General features: G+C 52.3%; 1 protein-coding gene across 3 annotated transcripts in view; it reads right to left on the bottom strand.

Annotated features, from left to right (window-relative positions):
- The window catches only part of NUTF2 (nuclear transport factor 2), a 25108-nt gene extending 18381 nt beyond the window's left edge, over positions 1 to 6727 (bottom strand). Inside the window, exon 1 of one of the 3 annotated variants that reach the window (XM_017539429.2) lies at positions 6611 to 6727. The gene's annotated coding sequence lies outside the window, so the exon portion shown is untranslated. Of the gene's footprint in view, positions 1 to 6142; positions 6584 to 6610 lie in introns of those variants that run through there. The other 2 variants (XM_017539431.2, XM_017539430.2) reach the window with 2 other exon arrangements.

Raw genomic sequence — 6727 nt, 5'->3', positions numbered from 1 at the left:
ATGGTCTCGATCTCTTGACCTCGTGATCCACCCGCCTCGGCCTCCCAAAGTGCTGGGATTACAGGCTTGAGCCACCGCGCCCGGCCCGAGAATTTCTTGAATCGGGGAGGCGGAGGTTGCAGTGAGCCGAGACCGTACCACTGCACTCCAGCCTGGGCGACAGAGCAAGACTGCATTTCAAAAAGTAAAAACAAAACTGGCTGAGATGGGGAACAGCTGAGAGCCAATGTGGAGTAGCAAAAGGCATCTAAGTCACAAAATCAGGTGGCACAAGAACATGTCCATACACCTGTCCTCCTGCTTCAAGGATGTCCAGATTGTTGACATCGTCACAGTGGTGAATGCCGACTCCTGAGCAAGACGGTGCACTTCAAGGTGCTCAAGGTCACCAAGGCCTCCAGTACCAAGAAGTAGTTCCATAAGTTCTGAGGCTGGACGTCTGCCCGCTCCCCACAATGAAATGAAATTATTTTCTCAATCCCCTGCCCCCCAACAAAAAAAATCAGGTGGCAAGGAATGGAGCCCAGGCCTTGTCTTCCCTTATGAAATCAGCAAGCTCCTCGAGCCTCACAATGGAAGAACCTGAGCACCTACTCAGCAGATCAAAGCAGGTTTACACCTTAGGGACAACAGAGAATTTGCATTCTCCTTGTCCTGAAACCACCTGCAAGTGGAACCAGTATCTCCACACAGAGCTCCTTCCTGAGCAGCAAGCTTTCCAATTCCCACGGGGAGACCCACTGGCTCTGATGGAATCATCCAAGGCTTTAGAAACAAACATTCCAGAATTTCCCCAGTTTCCTGATGACACTGGGGCAAACAACCTTTAGAAACCCCTCTCTCATGAGGATTCCTCATCCCTATAGTGGCTCTGTCTCCAGCCTGGGGGCTTTAGGGAACTGGCACACAGCAGGTACAGTACAGATGAGTACCGCCCAAGACAGTGAAAAGAAGTGCTCAGCCATTGGTCAGCCGGCAGCAGAAGCCCTGGGGCCCATAGGCAGGCTACCCTAGGCCTTGTGTCCCTCTCCCTTGGCCGCTAAGACATGTCCCCAGCCACACCCAGACCCAAGCAAAGCATTCTACCCAGGAGGGCACACTCCAGCTGATCGGGCGAGGAAAAAGAGGTTAAATAATATCTTATGGACTAGAAGTCACTCCAGGGATAATCCATACACTGCTGGCTCCCTGAGGGAGGGACTCAAGAATTCCTGCCATGTATGGTGAAAGGAAGAGAGAATCACAGAATCTCAAAGCCAAGAAAGGGGTAGCCAACTCAAATTGAACTCCAAACACACAAACATCATTTTCAAATGCCTCAAAAAAACATCAATTAAAAAAAAAAAAAAAAAAAAAAAAAAAAAAAAAAAGCCCAGGACCCAGCACAAGGTTCAGCTCAAACTCAGCTTAAAGAAATCCTGGCTGAGCACAGTGGCTCAAGCCTATAATCCCAACACTTTGGGAGGCTGAGCGGGGTGGATCACGAGATCAGGAGTTCAAGACCAGCCTGGCCAAGATGGCAAATCCCCGTCTCTAGTAAAAATACAAAAAAATTAGCTGGTAGGCCGGGCGCGGTGGCTCACGCCTGTAATCCAAGCACTTTGGAGGGCAAGGCGGGTGGATTACCTGAGGTTGGGGGTTCAAGACCAGCCTGACCAAGACGGTGAAACCCCGTCTTAAAAAAAAAAAAAAAAAAAATTAGCTGGGTGTGGTGGTGGACGCCTATAATCCCAGATACTCGGAAGACTGGTGAGATTCCCAGGTACTGTGAAGACAGCCAGCAGATCCCTGGGGGACCCAAAGGGAGCAAGTTCTAGAAGCCAGCAGCTAGACTGAACAACTACAGCAATTTGGAGTGGTGACAGTCTCACTCAAAGGACCCCAAACCTTCCTGAGCCCAGTCATGAGTATACTTCCCTCTGTAGTTCCTGCCAGGCACTGGAGGGTAGGGTGGGCCCACTAACAGCCTTTTCTCTTTGGTGCTCTAATCATTCAGAAGCTCCCTAGGTTAAAAAAAAAAAAAAAAAGGGCTGGGCGCGGTGGCTCAAGCCTGTAATCCCAGCACTTTGGGAGGCCGAGGCGGGTGGATCACGAGGTCAAGAGATCGAGACCATCCTGGTCAACACGGTGAAACCCCGTCTCTACTAAAAATACAAAAAATTAGCTGGGCATGGTGGCGCATGCCTGTAATCCCAGCTACTCGGGAGGCTGGGCAGGAGAATTGCCTGAACCCGGGAGGCGGAGGTTGCGGTGAGCCGAGATCGCGCCACTGCACCCCAGGCTGGGTAACGAGAACGAAACTCCGTCTCAAAAAAAAAAAAAAAAAAAAAAAAAGCTCACACCTGTAATCCCAGCACTTTGGGAGGCTGAGGCAGGTGGATCACCTGAGGTCAGGAATTCGAGACCAGCCTGGCCAACATAGCAAAACCCCATCTCTACTAGAAATACAAAAATTAGCTGGGTATTATGGCAAGCACCTATAATCCCAGCCACTCCAGAGGCTGATGCAGGAGAACTGCTTGAACCTGGGGTTGGAGGTTGCAGTGAGCCAGGATTGTGCCACTTTACCCCAGCCTGGGTGGGGGGGGAGGGGGGATGGGATACTAATGTTTCATTAAAGGAATTCTAGCTTTTTTTTTGGAGACAGGGTCTTACTAAAGTGTCCCCAGGCTAGAGTGCAGTCGCATGATCATAGCTAACGGAAACCTTGACCTCCTACAGCCTCTTTAGTAGCTAGGACTACAGGTTTAAGACACCACAACCATACTGGCTATTTTTTTCTTTTTCTTTTGTAGAAACATTGACAAGGCTGGTTTTGAACTCCTGGCCTCAGGTGAAACTCCAGCTTTGAAGCTGGTGCTATATTCTAAAATTTTTGATATAAGGTGGCTTCTAGTTCTGAAATTTGAAAATTCTGTGTTTTTTTGAGACGGAGTCTTGCTCTGTCACCACACTGGAGCGCAGTGGTGCGATCTGGACTCACTGCAACCTCTGCCTCCCGGGTTCAAGCAATTCTCCTGCCTCAGCCTCCTGGGTAGCACCCAGCCTGTTCTGTGTCTCTTTTAAGCAATCCTTCCCCTCCCAACCCACCAACTGCAAAGACAACAGAATAAAGCAAAACAGGACTCGGAGAGAAGAGACAGGCTTGGCCAGGACCTGTGGCTCACACCTGTAATCCTAGTACTCTGGGAGGCCGAAGTGAGTGGATTGCTTGAGGAGTTCAAGACCAGCCTGGCCAATATAGTGAAACCCCATCTCTACTAAAAATACAAAAATTAGCCGGGTATGGTGGTGGGCACTTATAATCCCAGCTACTAGGGAGGCTAAGACAGGAGAATCGCTTGAACCCAGGAGGTGGAGGTTGCAGCGAGCCGAGATGGCACCACTGCACTCCAGCCTGGGAAACAGCGCAAGACTCTGTCTCAAAAAAAAAGTGATAGGCAGATAGGTTCCTACACATCAAGGGACATAATTTTGAGCCAACTGAGAACTGAGGCATCCTGATATCCTGCCTCATCCTTGTGCAGCCATATCCCAACCACGGCATGCCAGCTCCCACTTCAAGTCAGCCCTACGTGAATAGAGGATGCAGATAGATCCTGAAGAACCTCAGAGTACTGCTCTTATATCTGAGACCTAGACGGCCTGCCAAGTTCCAGAAAGGTTAACAAATTCTCAGGATCAGGATGCCTAGCAATGGCTAGCTGACCTCAGACAAAGAAGTTACAGGGAACTTCTAGAGGTTGGAATGAGAGGGAGGGACCTGAATTCCTCCTACTCTTGAGTAACCTTGGAGAAGGAACAGTATCTTTTTGATCCTGAAGAAAACCCTTGTGATCATTGGCCAATTGTTCACGTCTGTAATCCTAGCACTTTGGAATGCTGAGGTGGGAGTAACGCTTGAATTCAGGAGTTCGAGACCAGCCTGGACAACATATGGAGATTCTATCACTACAAAAAAAAAAAAAAAAAATTAGCAGAGCATAGGAATGCATACCTGTAGTCCCAGCTACTTGGGAGACTGAGGTGGGAGGATTACTTGAGCCAAGGAAGTCAAGGCTATAGTCGGCCATGGCTGAGTCACTGCACTCCAGCCTAGGGGACAAAGCAGTATCTAGTCTCAAAAAAACAAAAAGAGGCCAGGCTTGGTGGCCTATAATCCCAGCACTTTGAAAGGCTGAGGTGGGTGGATCACCTGAGGTCAGGAGTTCAACCAGCCTGACCAATATAGTGAAAGCCCATCTCTACTGAAAATACAAAAATTAGCAGGGTGTGGTGGCGTGGACCTGTAGTCCCAGCCACTGGGGAGGCTCAGGCAGGAGAATTGTGTGAACCCAGGAGGTGGAGGTTGCGGTGAGCCAAGATCACACTAAAGGTACTCCCGCCTGGGTGACAGAGCCAGACTCTGTCGGAACCGGGGGAGGGAGACAAAAAAAAACCTCTCATGATCAAGCCACCCAGGGCCATGAAATACGCAAACTAAGCCACAGCTATAAGCCAGCTCACCTGAAATCTGTGTCCTAGAAAGTACCAATTGAGACAATCTACAGAGTCTTGAAATAACTGCTTCTAGTTCTAGATTTCACCTCATTATCCTGTGGGTAGTCCCTCCTTATTGCCCAGCTCCACTGGCAAAGTGGGCCTCTCCTGAGCCTCCTGGATGAACCTGACTTCCAAGCTCATGGGCCAGGATATGGACTAGGAAAGTTAAATCCAGAGAGAAGACAGGGCCTGGTGAGATCTGAGCAGCATCCTTGCCTGTTCTTCCTGACTGGGGAGAATGACTAGGCAGAACAATTCATATACAAGAAAACTTCTAAGTCAAGAGTACTTGGAAGAAGTGACAGGAAAAAATATTACCTAAGGAAATGTTGAAGGAGGAAGAAAAAAAAAAAGGCAGGGGCATTGGCTTGGGTCTCAATCAGCCCTTCTAAGAGCCCTGATATTCTGCTTGCTGTTGAGGCCAGGGCTGCAGAGACTGAGCTGCTGCTGCCTTTTTTTTTTTTCCATTTTTTTTTTTTTTTTTGAAAGAGTCTTGTTCTGTTGTCCAGGCTGGAGTGCAATGGTGCGATCTCGGCTTACTGCAGCCCCCGCCTCCCGGGTTCAAGTGATTCTCCTGCCTCAGGCCTCCCAAGTAGCTGGGATTAAAGGCAGCCGCAACCATGCCCAGCTTGTCTTTTTTTTGTATTTTTAGTAGAGATGGGGTTTCGCCGTGTTGGCCAGGCTGGTCTCAAACTCCTGAACTCACGAGATTAGCCTACCTCAAGGTCCCAAAGTGCTGGGATTCCAGGAGTGAGCCACTGCGCCCGGCCTGACCTGCTTCTTTAGTCTCTACAAAGACTGGCTCAGAGGAATCTAGACTTTACATGCCATCTCTCCCCCAAGTCCAAGGGCTTCTCCGAACTGTTCCTTAATTTATCATCTCTCAATCAGAAGTGCTTTTACAAAGGCTATCAGGATAGTACTCTCTGGTCAAAGATAACCCTTCTGTCAGAACTCGGTAGGGTCTCTGACGGCATCATTAAGGGCAATTTCACAAAGCAACCAGGTTCCTGCCTGTTTATAGGCAGCTCCAGCTTCTGGGAAGTGAGCATTCAAGTGAGGGGAAGCCAGACTTTCTGCAGCTTCCAGCCCTAGTTCTGCCACCCAGGCTTCGGAAGGGCCCCACAAAGTCTGAAATCTACGTGCCTCACCCCAAGGCCCCTTCCAGCTCAGGTTCTTGTCTAGCACTAGGCTCAAGAACCTCAGCCCTGAATTCTACCTCCTCCTGCATTACGTCCCACCTTATCATCCCATTCTTATGAAGTCACCCTCTCCTGCGGGGCAATTCTATGTTGCCGCTGGGCCTGGTCACTGATAGAGGAGGGCGTCGGCTGGGCCTACCCGCCAGGGGCCACCTCACCCCATCAGGCCCACATCCTCCATGAAGACTAGCCAGGGGTAAAGGCTCACGTGGAATGCCCTCACGACTCATATTCCCTGACCCTGTCCTCCCTGCGAGAACTCCAGTATGGGCTCCACAGAAGGAGCAGTACGCTTTCGTACACTCCCAAGGGGCAAACAAGCAGGGGGCGTTCACCTACACCCCGGCCGGGCTAAGGTCGGGTCCCAAGCCCCGGCTGCGGCAGGCGGGCGCCCTTACCCATGCTGACTCTGGAGCGGGCCGGGTGGCGCTGCCCATCCCCGGATCCTTCGTAGGTGGGTAGCAAGACGTGGGGCTGGGACCTGCCCGCTAGCCAGCCTGCAGAGCTTGCGGGGCTCGCGCAGGCTGGGCCAGGCCAGACGGGGCGGGGCCCTAAGGCCCCATCCGGATGGTTCCGAATAGAGAAAAAGGCCCGGCCTTGGCGCAGGCCGGTGCACCAGCCACCGGCACGGTACCGCCCAAATAGGCGCCTGGCTGGCTCTCTCTGCGTTCCCCCCGGCCGCTGCCTCACAGGACCGGCGGGAGGCGGAGCCGCGCGCGACACATGGCCCGGGCCCCGCGCGGCTTCGGGCCGCCGGGGGGGAAGAGGAGGGGCCGCCCGGGGACTCTCAGCGGAGCCTCCCGGCAGCCCGGAGAGCGGCTCCTGCGGCCCAGCCCCCGCCCCGGCGTGCTGGCCCCGACACTCACCCGAGGGGCTGGCACGATGGCGGCAGCGGCGGCGGCGGCAACCCAGCGCGGTCTGCGACCGACTGTCCCTTCCCCCCTGCCTTCCCTCGCCCGCCCCACTGCACTCTGGGAGACGCA

Source organism: Cebus imitator, unplaced genomic scaffold (assembly GCF_001604975.1).
Source record: "Cebus imitator isolate Cc_AM_T3 unplaced genomic scaffold, Cebus_imitator-1.0 Scaffold118, whole genome shotgun sequence".
Classification (NCBI taxonomy): Eukaryota; Metazoa; Chordata; class Mammalia; order Primates; family Cebidae; genus Cebus; species Cebus imitator.
Note: the sequence above shows the minus strand (reverse complement) of the source record. Positions and strands in the feature narration are given on the sequence as shown.